The sequence below is a fragment of the Pteropus alecto genome, unplaced genomic scaffold, assembly GCF_000325575.1.
Source record: "Pteropus alecto unplaced genomic scaffold, ASM32557v1 scaffold5, whole genome shotgun sequence".
NCBI lineage: Eukaryota > Metazoa > Chordata > Mammalia > Chiroptera > Pteropodidae > Pteropus > Pteropus alecto.
The window spans coordinates 18,230,080-18,245,147 of NW_006441953.1; the positions used below are offsets into that span (position 1 = coordinate 18,230,080).

Genomic DNA, 15,068 nt, shown 5'->3' on the forward strand with positions numbered 1-15,068 from the left:
CGTGTGCTGTGTGTACTGCCCTTGTTTTAGCAAAGCCTGTCCTTCCTGCCTGCAAATGAGCCAGACTTTGGAGCCAACAGCTCGGGATTCAAATCATGGTTCTGTAGTTCGCTAGCTCAGTAACCGCGGGTGAGTGATTAACCTTCTCTGAGTCTCAGATTATCGTTTGATAAAATAGGAGTAATAAAATTCACCTCTTGGGCTTTTCATGAGGCTTAAATGAGATAACATATGGAAAATCCCCAGATCAGTGCCTCGAATATGGTTGGTATTATTCTTATGAGAAAGAGAAGTCCAAGGGGAAAGATAAAGGGCTCCTTGCTCTCCCTAGAGGCTCTCTTCATGGCAAACACACCCATTCCTCAGTTGCTAGGAACATAGACTACCGGTGGCTCACAGCTGCTCCCCTCAGTGGGAATTGCCATTAGCTGCAGGGACCTGTCCAAGGTCCGTCCTTTCCAAAGCGGCTCATGGCCAATGTCTCCTTGACTGAAGGCAGGCTTTCTTGATCTCGGCAGTATTGACATTTGGGGCTGGATGGCTCTTTGTTGTGGGGGGCTGTCTTGTGCCCTGTAGGATATTTAGCAGCAGCATTCTGGCCTCCACCCACTAGATGTCAGTAGTGCCCCCACATCCCCTCCCCCAATTGTGGAAGCCAAAAAAATTATCTTCAAACATTGCCAAATGTACCCTGGAGACAAAATCACCTTCCTCCTTTCACCTTGAGAGAGACCGTTGTACAAAACCAGAGGCCGCTTTCCTCAATGCGGAGCAGCCCAAATGGGCCATCCGAGGTCCAGAACCTCACCTTGGCGGCAACCTCACTGTAGGTCAATTTCTCCCAATTCTGCCTTCCTTGTTCTCATATAGGATTTCCCATACACTTTCACACACGACTCTGCACTTCAGAGTCTGTTTTCAAAGAACACAGCTGTATTAGTCCTCTAATGCCGCCATAACAGAGTGCCACAGACTAGGTAGCTTAAACAATAGGAATTTCTTCCTCAGTAGGTTTGGAGACTGGAGTCAGCAGGGCTGGTTTCTTCTGAGCCCCGCCCTCGCTTGGCTTGTGGATGATGACCTTCTCCCAGCATCTTCACAAGGTCTACTCTCCATGTGTGTCTGTGTCCTAATCTTCTCCTATAAGGATACCAGTCATACCGGGTTAGAGCCCACCCAAATGACCTCGTTTGACCTAATTATGCCTTTAAAGGCCTGATCTCTAAATACAATCACATTCTGAGGTAGTAAGTGTTGGGACTTAAATATATAAATTTGGAGAGGACACAATTCAGTCCATAACACCAACCTAAGACACCGCAGGGGGTTGGTTCAGATCCGGAGTATGGACTCGTGGGCGCTCTTCCAATCTGAGACAGCCATCCAACCATACTCATCTCCAGGTGGTGCTGGAAAGAACTGGAGTAGTTCCAGCACCGAACCACTTCACATGAAGCTGGTCGGCCACCCGTCAGTTCAGGTCCCAGCTTAGGCTCCTGTGCTTTTAGAAGTTCTCAGATTGTATGACCTGGGTCCAGTCCATACCTTCTCAAGTTCTAAGCTCAGTTCCCATAAGGCAGGTGTCCAAGCTGACTGGAGTAGAAGACTTCATAGTGAAGGCAACATGAGGTAGAAGGGAAGGAAAAAAAGGGGTGGAAGGGTAGGGTCCAGAGGCGATATTCAATTACTTCCCTATTGTCCCTGCTCCTGGGACATTGCTAGAGCAGAAGACGCAGACCAGTAGACTGTGAAACAAACAGCACACAGAAGTGAGTGATTTCTTTGGCTCATCAAACATTTTTTTAAAATTTGAATTAGTTGCTAACATCTTAAAATCAAGGATTTGGGGCTTCTCTTAAAAAAATTTAAAAACGTGAAAAAAAAAAACAACTGAGCTTTCATTGCTGCATGGCAAGAATTAGCTGTAATGGAAAACTGCACTAGCCAGAAAGGAAGGAACTAGACTTATGAATAGCAACATAGAAAGATATTAAAAAAATATATTGGTAAATGAAAAAAACATATTGATAAATAAAAGATTCATATCTCAATACTATTTATGTAAATTTAAAAAAACCAAAAAATATTATATATGTCCTATGTGTACATGTACACACACCTGTATATGTGCATATGCATATGTATGTGTGTATTCTTTTTTCAAGATACACACATAGCTCTCAGTCTTGCCAATATTCACATTTGGGGCTAGCTCTTTGTTGTAGGGAGCTATCCTATGCATAATAGGATGCTTAACAGCATCCCCAGCCTATCTGTATTAGATGCCAGTAGCAACCCCTCAGTTGAGACAACCAAAACATTCTCTAAACATTCCCAAATGTCCCTGGGTGTGTGTGTGTGTGTGTGTGTGTGTGTGTGTGTGTGTGTGTGTGTGTGTGTGTTAGGGTGGGGAGGGAATTACCGTGGTTGAGAATCACTGGATTATAAACTCAAATGCCTAAGCAGGCTAAGTGGAAAGCAGCAAGGAGTGGTGGGTACTGGGGCAAACCAGAAAACACAGGTTCTGTCTAAAAGGAGCAGACCCACACAGCCTCAGGAGCCTGTGGATTGGCTTGGCTCAGCTGATCTAGGCTGGACTCATCTGGGCTCAGTTCCGGGCTGTGAGGTGGGTCTAGGCATGCTCAATGTGTCTTTTATTCTTCTGGGGTCATCAGGCAATTTGGTCATGTTCATTGAATGGAATCCGTATATGCAACCCCAATATATGCCACTTTGGCAAAAGAGCTACTGAGAATTGGCAGATGCAAAAGGAGCTCTCTACCTTCCCCCTTTCTGCCTAAAAGCAGGGTATACATTTCCCTTTGTGAGGGTGTTTCATTCTTTCAGGTACCAGGACGAGGAGAACAACTCCTATCACCAGCGACAGAGAGAAGGCACCAAGATGAGTCTGCATAAACAAGCCTTACTAAAATAGCCTTCTCTTCCATTAGTTCCCGCACGTGTTTTCTAATTACTTCCCCACCACTCATCATTCCTCTAATCCCAAACCCCCTTTCCTTTGTAAAAATGGTACACGAGCCCCCGAATCCAGTCACCTCACATTTCTCTTCTCCTGTGCACTCTTGTACATGTAAAATATTAATAAAAATTGCATGCTTTTTCTCCTGTTAATCTGTCTTTTGTTAGTTTAATTCACAGGCCTCCATTTACTGAACATAAGAGAGTGGAGGAGAAGTTTATCCTCCCCAACAATCTCATGGCGAAGGCTAAAAGCCCAACTGTGCAAGCGTATTTGAGGCCTTCGTTCACATCGCCTCCTCGTAATGTCTCGTGGGCTGAAGCAAGTCACACGAGCGAACCATGTGGGCAGGGACGCGCATACGGCTCCTGTGGGGCGGGGTGGGGCACGCTTCCGACTTCCATTTGTCTGGAAGCTCCTTTCTTCCAGCCTTAGTTGGCGGTCCCCTCCTGTGAATTCCTTGGCACATCGCGTTTACCATTCAATGAAGTAATAAGTACATACTTTTTTCTGTTGTTCAGTCTTTGTTTGTTAGTATTTACTTTGTCTCCCCCAATGGGATTGTTGAGTTCTTAAAGCAGGGGGCACTTCTGGGGTGCCCAGGGCCCCTGCATGATGTGGGTGCAGAGAAAGAACACAGCAAGTAATCGTACAAGGACTGATCATTGGTCAAGTGCAAGGTTCCCATCTTCCTACTGAGAAACCTGCAGTAAGTGCCATTGTAGGTATCCTGGCAGATTACAGGACAATGGGCCCCAAAACACTGAGCCCCACCGTGTCCCACACTGCTGGAAGAACTTGACAGTTCTTTATTTCAGAGGATCTTCCGCCAGCAGGTACAGCTGGATTAATCAGCACTGTATTATCCTCCTTGCAGACTTAATTAGCAAGTCTTGTCAAAACTTAGCTTCTTGTTAAAACTAAACTTAAAAAAAAAAAAAAAAAACAGTTCCAAGCTTCCATCTTTATTTTCAATTACATTTTGTCCAGACAAGAGACCAAAATCTCACTTCCTTTTTTAAAAATGGAACTATAATTGACATAAAATATTGTGAAGTTTAAGGTTTATAACGTGTTGATTTGATACTTCTACTGAATGTTGCTACATGATTATGACCATAGTGTTAGCTAACACCTTCATCACATCACATAATTACCATTTCCTTTTTATGGTGAGAACATTTAAGATCTAGTCTCTCGGTAACTTTCACATATATAATACAGAATCGTTAAAGATAAAAAATAGAACTACCATATGATCCAGTAATCTCACTTCTGGGTCTATATTGAAAGGAAATGAAAATAGGATCTCAGAAAGATAGCTGAACACTCACGTTTTTTGCAGCATTATTCACAATAACCAAGATATGGAAACACCCTAAGTGTTCACCAGTGGATGAATGGATAATGAAGAGGTGGTACATATGGACAATGGAATATAATTCAGCCATGAGAAAGAAGGAAATCCTGCCATTTGCATCAATATGAATGAAATATGAGGGTATTATGCTAAGTGAGATAAATTAGAGAAAAATAAATACTGTGCAATATCACTTATATGTGGAATTTAAAAAAGCCAAACTCATAGAAACAAAGAGTAGAATAGAGGTTATTTATTTTATTTTATTTTATTTTTTTAGACTCAGGGAAGTGTGGAGAGGGTCAAATGGCAGGGAGGGGACATGTGAGTCACAAGGTACAAACTTGCAGTTAGAAGATGAATAAGTTCTGGGAATTTAATGCACAAATCTCATTTTATAAAGAGTCAAGAAATGAGATCGGAGTAACTCAAGACTGCCTTTCCCCATATTATATGGAGATGATAATGCTGGTGAACACTTACTCAGCCCTTACTATGTACAAGGATTATTCATTCATAAACTTATTTAATCTTTACTTAATCTTATAGCTATTATAATATCCCCATTTTGCAACCATAGAAAATGAGATTAAAAAGATTAGGGGACTCGCTTACGATTGGTGAAGCTGAAAAGTAAACCCTGACCAAAAAAAAAAAAATCAGGCTTTTAAATACTCTATGCTAAATCCCTGCTGTGTTCATTTTTATTTGAATGAACTATGTCAAACATTAAAAAGTTTAAAAGTTTAATTGGGAAATAATACCCATTTACCGCCAACCAGTTTGTAAATGTTACTTTTTTTTTCTTTTTCATTCTTTAGTATATTGTTATTTTGTGGATATTGTGTATAAATTGTGCCTTTTTCCTCTTGCTTAAATAGTAAGGAGAACATGATAATGATAAGTTATTACTAATACTACTACTAATAATAGAAACAGTTACCACTCATATAGCCAAGCACTATTCTAAGGACTTCACATATTCTAACTCATTTGATTTTCGGAAAAACCCTATTAAGTAGTTTTACTATTATTCCTATTTTATAAATGGGCAAAGGACTTGAATAGACATTTTTCTGAAGAAGATATACAAATAAGCCAACAAGTACATAAAAAGATGTCAACATCCTTATTCATTAAAGAAATGCGAATCAAAACCATGATGAGTGGCTAACTTGCCCAAAGTCATCCAATTGGCAGATGGCAGTCTTGATTTGGAGAATAAATTTTTTTAAATCTTATATATTTATTTATTTATTTATTTATTTATTTAATTTCATTTTATTTTTAGGGGAGGCAACCCTTGGTTGACCTCACAGATTACCAGGATCTTGTCAGCTTACAATCCCTCATTTTTTATTTTTTACACCCATAGCACCTGGTCTTCCTAGGTGGTCTCCCATCCAAGTACTAACCAGGCCCGACCCTGCTTAGCTTTGAGATCAGACGGGATCGGGCTTGTTCAGAGTGGCATGGCCATAGACTTAAAAATCTTAAAACGCCATACACTTATTTATGATGAAATCTCTGAGGAAGGAAGGAGACGTTTAAAGAACACATGCTCTGAGACACAGTTTGGGCCACGTGTTTTTAGTCTCCCGGCAATGCTGCGCAATGAGAATTATTATTTCTGTTTGTAAAATGCAGAACCTGAGACTTAGATAGATGAGTAATCTGCCCAAGGTTACGTACATTTCAGACTGGACACAGCAGGACGTGAGCACGCACCTGCCACCTCTCCGAACCTCGAATTGGGTCGTCACTGTTCTCACCTACTCAAGAACCAACAGAGTCACTCTCTGGCATGAGTTTTCAGAAGTAGTTACCCCAAACCAGCGCCAGTGCGGTAACGCCAAGTATGGATACAAATGAAACATCGAAAAGAAAATACTGCATCTTTATGAATGTTTTTAAAGTATTGTCAGACTTTCGCTGTCTGAAGAAGTTAATGAAGAACGTGAAGGTTATAGATAGACCTCACTCCTGGCCCTTGGAGGGATCTCTGAAGAGAGTTCAGTAGCTCTGCCAATCAATTACCAGTAAGTAATGAATGGGAATCTTGTGTGAGATGCTAGGCCTGTCTCATGCTAGTTGAGCTGGCCAGTACCTGCTCTTTAGCTACTTTAGGGGACATACCAATCACAGGGGCCTTACCCATAAGAGGTAGTGGTCCTAGGTGAAGGGGAAGGAAGCTCCCCAAAGTATCACAGCCATGATACCATCTGCTCTTAGCTCTCCAGGTTGATCATTGAGAGGGACTGAATATGTTTTGATTCACAAGTTCCATCCTCTGGAAAGCAAATTCTATTGAAGCGCTGAGATCTTATGTTCCTTTCCATACAGAGCCATAAGATTCAGACTCTATTTTAAATTTGTCTAAATAATATTTTACCAATTACAAAAGTAATATGTAAATTACAGAAAAATCTGGAGAACATGGAGAAGTAAAAAAAATCTTTATAATTCTCAGAGCTGAGGACTCCCATGGCTCCATTTTCGGGCTGTGGAGATAGATGATAAATAGAGGATGATAAATGATAGATAGATAATGATAGATGATGATAGATGATGATAGATGATAGATACTAGAGATAAATATAGATAGAAAATACTGCTCTGTAATCTTTTTGACTTAACTATTGTGTTCACTTAACAGAACAACTTACTATGCTAAAAAAATTTTGTTTTTCTTCACCATACTTCTAATGATTGAATTGTATTTCATTATCATCGATATATTGTATTTGGTTTATTCAATCCCCTCATGTGGGATGTTTATGTTATCTCTGCTATTTGGTTATTACAATAAATTCTGAGACAAGAATCTTTCTAGAAAATTTAGTTTCCATATTAATTCCCTTGGGATAAATTCACAGAAGTAGGATTGTCAGAAGAATGAGAATGTACAGTTTCAGATTTGCCGTATGTGTGCATTGCCTCAGGCTGGGGCTGATGTGACCATTCAGCTTCAGATGCTTGGATTTCCAGCAGGATCCCCAGCAACTCTGGCCTCCAGGGGCAAAGCTACATTCAGGAACTCAGCAGCTGGTGTCTCACTGCTGGCCTGCTGCTTTGGGTCCCTTGATAATCAGACACTTTTCCACCTATTGCTGTCCCCCGAAGGATTAAAAGCAGAAGCAGTAATAAGGGAAAAGGCTGCTTTTTCTGGGATCCTATGAACTCTAGAGGTTCTGGACCTAGAACTAGCTAGAATCTAGAAGTTCTAGAACCCAGAGTGAGAACTGACAGCTCCAAGTTAAAAGCAGCTCTGAAAATCTCTTGGGGACCTGTTTGAGGGAAGAAGAAAGATTAAGTTGCCTCTTGAAATCATTGATTTTAAATAAAGGAGGCAGATGATTCTCAAATAGACACTGACAGTCTATGAAATATGGTTTCTAGTTTATTGGAGGCCATGTGATATTCCAGTTCTATTTGTTAAATATACACAGGCAAGAGAAGCTCCAGTTTGAATTAACCGGGTCATTTGGGCTTGTTTTTATTTTTTATTATAATTGATTGAATTACTTTGTTCCCACTGTTTAAAAGAGAGAGTGTGGACTTTGAAATCACATGATCTGGGCCAAAATCTTGGCTTCTATACTTTTTAGATACCTGCCTTGAGCAAGAGACTTAACTTTTTGTGCCTCAGTTTTCACACCTGTAAAATGAGAATTGAAATATCTATTTCATAGGCTGTTGCAAGGATTAATGAGAAAACAAAGACTGTGCACCTGTCTGAGTGGCCAGCATAGAGTAAATACTTAGAAAAACTTAATCCTCTTTTCCTCTTCTTGTAGTTTGGCAACAAATCTGGTGTGGTGTATATATTACAAACATGGCGTTCTTCCCAAGTGTTTTATTTACAATCTCAAGTTCATTGACTATTTTGAATTAGAGTGAGGTCTTATTTCAGTTAAGCATGTCCCGCAATAGAATATGAATAGGTTTTGAAAACTGTAAAAGACTATTCTAGAATCACCAGCTTAGATAAATCTCTTCACATTCAGAAATATCAGAAAAGCAAACAGAGCCAAGAAGTCAATTATTCAAATGATGTAAATCACATCACCTCCCTTACGCAAAGGTTAGTCTTGCTTGTTGGTGTGTCATATGCCCTGAGCTCTGATTCGGGAATTGAATATGACCACAATGGTTCGCTTTATTCATTCTTCTCATTGCATTTTATAAATCAATTGAAAGGATCACTCAACTTATGTTTGATAAAATCATGAAGAGGGAGCAGTGCCCCCACTGACATACAGGCCCATGGCTCTAGAAATTTTCTTACTTGTCATTTTTTTTGACATCGCAGAGCAATCTGTTCTGATAACCCCCCTTGTTCCCGGACCAGAGCTTGGGGTGCCTGGCTGTTCTTTCACTGTCTTCATGACTATTCCACAGAGATCAAAATCGCAAGGTAAGACCATTTAACAGAGAAAGAATAGTCTCTTCTACAGATGGGGTTGAAACAATTGAATTTCCACATGCAAAAGAATTAAGTTCAACTCCTACCTCACATTATATATAAACATTAACTCAAATGGATCAATAACCTAATTATAACAGCTAAAAGAGTAAAACTCTGAGCAGAAAACTGGAGTAAATCTTCATGACTTTGAATTTGACAGTGAATTCTTAGATGTGGCACCAAAGAACAAGCACCAAAAGAAAAACTAAATAATTGGACTTAATCCAAATTAAAAACTTTTGTGCATGCAAGGACATTATCAGGAAAGTGAAAAGACAGCCTATGAATAGAAGGAAATATTTGCAAATTATGTGTCTGACAAAGGTCTAGTATCCAGAATATATAAAATACTCTTAACAACTCAATAAAAAAAAAAATCCACTTGTTAAATGGGCAAAGGACTTGAATAGACATTTTTCTGAAGAAGATTTACAAATAAGCCAACAAGTACATAAAAAGATGTCAACATCCTTATTCATTAAAGAAATGCGAATCAAAACCATGATGAGTTGCTACTTCATACCCAGTAGGATGACTATAATAAAAAAAAATTTTTTTTTTTAAAAGGAAAATAACAAACATTGACCAGGATGCGGAGAAATTGGAAACCTCACATTTTTTTGTGGAATATAAAAAGGTTCAGCCACAGTAGAAAACAGTTTGGTATTTCCTCAAAAAGTTAAACATAGAATTACCATATGACCCCATAATTCTACTCCTTGGTATATACCCCAAACAATTGAAAACAATGACTGGGACCAGTCAATGTACAGATATGTTCATAGCAGCAGGGCCTACAATACCTAAGAGGTGGAAACAGTCCAAATGTTCACCAACGGATGAATGGATAAACAAATTTGGCATATACATACAACGGAGTATTATTCAGCCATAGAAAAGTACTGGTACATGTTACAATGTGGATGAACCTTGAAAACATTATGCTAAATAAAAAATGCCAGAAATTAAAAGTTACACATTATATTATTCCATTTATATGAAATAATCCAGAATAGATCAATTTATAAAGAGAGGACACGGATAGATGGTTGCCACGGGGATGGGTACAATGAGGAGAAATTGCTTAATGGGTAAATGGTTTGTTTGACTTCAGGGCAATGGAAATGATTTGAAACTTGATTGAGGTGATCGTAACACAACATCGTGACTGCAGAAAATGACACTGAATTGTTTACTTTAAAATGCTCAATGTTATATCATAGGAATTTTGCCTCAATAAATTATTATTTTGTTAAATCACGAGAGGGCCTAAATCATTCTTTTATGAACCAACAAACAATCTAGCAGGAATAAAGAGGTGAGCATTCTCTCCAAGGGATGAGGGCATTTCTCCTCATCTGAAAAATCAGAATGACTAGTTCCGGCCGCACAGAGCTCGTGGAGGAATGGATGAGTCAGTCCACGCAACACGCTTACTCCAGGGACGTGCACGTGGTGAATGCTCCCTGCATGTTGTCTATCGTCTTTATTATTAATTCTTGCCCAAGGAACCCACTAGAAATTTCCTCGATAAGTCCTTACGCAAACCGCTTCCTCCTTTATTCCTATGAAGATTTTAAAAAATCAACAGCCTGTCATTTGCGAAATAAAGGTAGGACAGAACCAACCTGAGTGTAACTAGTATCAGTGGAATCAGCGGTACTTGCATCTCCTGGGTAGGTGTACTTCCCACATCTTGCAACTGGAGAAACAGAGGCTCAAAGAGGTTAAATAAACTGACCAAGATCTCATGAACGGTTGGTCAGTGGTAGGTCCAGAATTCAGACCGGGCCTGGCATTTGCCAACTCTCATAAGCTTCTTAGTTCGCAGTATTGCTTTTCTTGCTCAAAGCCACTCTCTGGGCCCAGCGCATGGAAGACTCGCAGGAGAAAGGAAAAGCTCAGTGGGGGTATGCAAAACCCTGCCGCTGGGCCTCCTGACCCCGCTGACATCCTCACGGGCGGGGGCCACATCCTCGAACCCTCTCACGACACCTTAATCCCAAGCATCGGACTGGGACCTGCAGGATGTGGCCTTGCTGTTAACCAACTGATTCAAAAGGAGTTCTAAAACACACTTCAAACCTATATAATTTTATTAACCAGGGTCACCCCAATAAATTTAATTTAAAAAAATGTGTGTGTGTGTGTGTGTGTGTGTGTGTGCGTGTGCGCGCACGCGCTCGTGCGTGTATTTGGCCAGCGCGTGTATTTGGCTAGGACAGATGCCTGGGAAATCTCTGTCCCCTACTCCCACCTCACCCCTACCCTACCACACACTGCATCGCCCAGAAATGGAAGAGAAGCCCCTACTCCAGCTGAGTGTGAGATGTCTTCAAGACGGAGATGTCTGCCCAGATCACCCCCATAGGATGATGCCTTGCCCTGCCCTCTACTACCCGCAAACCCCCATCTGAATCCAGAGTTGCCTGTCTCATCCTCAATCTAAAGCCGGTCAGAGCCTGGAAGAATGACTTCAGCTAATCAACATACGTTTTAGCAGCTTAAGGCCAGAGCCAACCAAGAGGCGAGAAGCGGGACTTTTTCCCTTGCTGGAACGTTAAGCTAGAGATCAGAGAAAGTATAGACACGTTAATACTAAAGTATAGCACTTTAATACTGAAAATATTATCAGCCAACCTGTGTGTCTCTTCAGGGTTGATGGCAGGTACCTGTCCCGAGACAGTCTGGGTGCCTGGGACACTGATACTCTCTTCCCCAAGACTCCTTCCACGTGGCGTCACTGTAACCTAAACCTCCCTTGGGCTCTCCTCAATTCCCCCTTAGGTCTTAGGGTACCTGGCAGGTGGCGGAGGCACTTGCCTGCTTTTTACTAAGGGCTGGAGAATCTGGTTCTCAGGGCAAAAGACCACTCAGCTAGAGGAAAAAAAAAAATAGATTGTAATCCCACCTTTGGAACGAGGGCGCAGAGTTTAAGGAAGCACTTGTCTGACCCCAAGCGTGAAAGTCTCCCTAAATTTTGTTCCCCGGGTACCTCTTTCGCCTCACTCTTTTCTCCTCCCGGTTGATCCCCAGCCACACTGCTCAGCAGTCTGCACACAGAGGCACACTTGACTCTCCAGGCAGGCTCTCACGGACCCCGTCCAGGAGGCTGGTGACTAAGGCCAGAAGGCCTGCTTTATTCACTTGCAACGTTTTAGGCCAGTTTAGATTACAGAATGCGGGGAGGGCTGTACTAAAAATGCCAAATCCTTATTGAGCTTCTACATGCTATGCAGTATGGTAGTGCTTTATACTCAGTATCTCACATAATCCCCACAACAATCCTAGGAGACAGATATATGAACACATTATCCCTATTTGACATTTGAGGAAACTGGGACTTAGTGAGATTAAGGGATTTGCTTAGGATCCTGTAGCTACCTACGGTCTAAGACTCCAGATGTAACCAGCAGGGAGACTAGTTGGGAGACGATTACAAAGCACTGAGCAAGAGACAAAAGGGTATGAACTGAAGGCACAGCGGAATGCAGGGGAAGGACAGGATTCGATCTTTAGTGAAAAGGGGAAATTGCCAGGCTGCTGACCCTGGCAGAGGAGGGTGGGGCAGAGAAAGGAATGGAAGACAGCACCCAGGTCTCTAGCTTTCAGCACCAGGTGGATGAATGGCGACTATAACAGCCATAGCTCTTACAACAAAAACAAAGTGCTCGCTTCTGTCGAAATGAATTAATAGTTCCTTATGGGCTGCTAAATGCTTGGTCCCAGTTAGCAAGGGAAAGGGTGAGGACTTAAAGCGTGAGAGGTGTTTTTCCAGATTTATTAGCCTTGTAGACTTTCAACCTTGAGCCACTCTAAATAATTTGGAGGTCTTCTTAGGCCATAAATAGAAACATGTGGCTTCTCAAAGTTTCACCATATCCATCAGGATCAAATTCAGACTCCTCGAGAGCATGTGTGCGCTTTTATCTTTATCTGAGTCAGTTTATCTATTGCTCCAGGATCATCTCAAATGCATCCCCTTATGCCGTTTCCTGGCTGCCCTACAGGTAAATTCCTTGAGTGTTCTGAGGTCCAGTTTTCCCTGCCTCTGGGGCTTTTTCTTGGAAAGCACCTCCCTTTGATGACCTCCCTTTGATGACCGCTCAGGCTTCAGTGCTGTGTTCGGGCACCACCCCTCTGGGAAGCCTTTCTTCTTATCTCCCCTTTCCAAGGAATTGGGTCTTCTCACCTTCTCTGTGCTTACTTCTGAGAGTTACCAAAATTTGTATGTAAGCCTTATCACGCACCAAACAATGTGCAAGGTGCTTTCATTAAGAATCTCAGTATGTCCGTAAGTGTAGCACTTATATCCCTAGGGGCACATGAAATGGTTCTAGGTAGACCTGAAGGAACGTGAAAAATTTTAATAGCTATGCATTTGCTTTAACATTTGTTAGGGGGAAAGAAGCAGAAAAAAGCAGAACTCATATCAAACGCATCATTTCACAAATACTGCTGCTTAGGATGAAGCAAAGTGGGTGGCGATGTTAATGAACTACAGTTGACCCTTGAACAACACGGGGGTGACCTCCGAGTAGAGCGGACCCGGGCAGTTCAAATCCATGCTGTTCCCAGGTCCACTGTTCCCAGGTCCACTCTATTTGGGGTCCGAGGTTGATAACTACATGTGGAGGGCCAACTTCCGTTATAGACGCATTTTCCACTTCATAGAGGTCAGCGCCCCAACCCACTGCCCCCTTCCACTGTTCAAGGGTCAACTACAATTGTAGAGGTTGCAGGGAGACAGAGCAAACATTTCGAAGGAGAGACGCTAACACCTGAGGTTTGTGGAAATCTCGTTTAATCCAGACAACAACTCTGTGAAAAAGATATCTTTTTGTTTCTGAGATTAGAAGCCTGCAGGTCACAGAGGTTAAATTACTTGCCTCAGGTCACAAGAAAGGGATAGGATTTGCTCTCTGGGGGTTTGACTTCTTCCAGCCTGATGAAACTCACACTGGCTTTGTCTGTCTGCCTCTCTCTGGACAGTGGAAGGTCCTGGAAGCGGACCATGCCTTCCTTGCCTGTACGCCCCCCAGGGCAGAGCACTTCCTGAGACACAGGGGTATCTACCAGGGTCCTGTGGGAAGAATGATGGCTGCAAGAACGACGCCCAGCGCCCAGTCTGCAAAGCACTTTCACAGTATTTTCATTTATGCTCCCAACACTGGTCTGAAGAAAGGATTGTTAGTCTTCGTGCCTGCTTCACGGAGCAGAGCGCTGACATCAGTCTTGCCTTCGGGCTAAGGGTGGGATCAGACTCACCAGGGTGCCACAGAGGCTCCAGGACTTTAAGGTAGGGCTGGAGGCGGAAGGTAGAGGGAAAAGAAATGATCAGTTGGTACAGGAGGAAGATGACCTTTGACTTGAAGCACCTTTTCCCCTTCCAAGCTCAGAGCTCAGCCCACCAAGGCCAAAGTAACTTCCTGTCCTTGGTGAGCACACCAGTCAATCCAGAGGTTTCTGTGGAGTCAGGAGAACAACGCCCTGATGACTGAGATAAGATAATTTGACGAGGGAAGACTCCTGGGTCAAATCCAGTTTTTTTATTGACACGCTTCCTGGGATTCATTCGAAGTTTTTTTTTTTCCTTTATTACATTTTTTACTCATGACAAAATAATGTAAGTTTATGGTTGAACTATTAGGAGGAGAGCAGGAAAATAAGTTTATTTTTCTTATACATTCATGTACAAAGAAGAAGTAATATAAACAGAGCTACTTCAAAACGGAACGAGAGCTGCCATCCCAGAGAAAACGCCTCGCACACCCCACTCCTCATACTCTGGAATGTTGGTATTGGGCAGAACGACCTTTGGTCTGGGGCTAAAGCAGCGTTGTGTTCCAAAACAAGATGGGACTGATAAAGACAGCCTTTAAAATTCCCATCTTTGTGTTAGCTTATCTGCACCTGAGGAAATTCCTCCCTTAGCTTCTTAACAGCCCTAGAAATTCATTTCTTCTATCCCGTAATTATCCCCCTTCTCTTTCTCATAAATACTCCTTGCCTTCCCCTCCTAATTGGATCACTGTTTGGGTTTCTGCCTGAATCACGGCTTCCCAAATAGCTATTGCTCAAATAAACGCTTGTTGCCTCTCGCTTTGGCTTTTTTTATTTTGAGGTTAACACACATATGAATATAAATTATAAATATATAATATAATATAAATAAATGTAATATATATAACACTTTTATAAATATGTTTTACCACCAAAAAATGACTATTAGCTTTGTGTGTGTGCGCGTAGGGAAAAAA

At 41.7% G+C, this 15,068-nt stretch overlaps 1 pseudogene; it reads right to left on the reverse strand.

Moving 5' to 3' along the window:
- Window positions 1-5,706: 5,706 nt before the first annotated feature.
- On the reverse strand, window positions 5,707-5,824 carry LOC112485592 (annotated as a pseudogene).
- Between the last annotated feature and the right edge of the window lie 9,244 nt (window positions 5,825-15,068).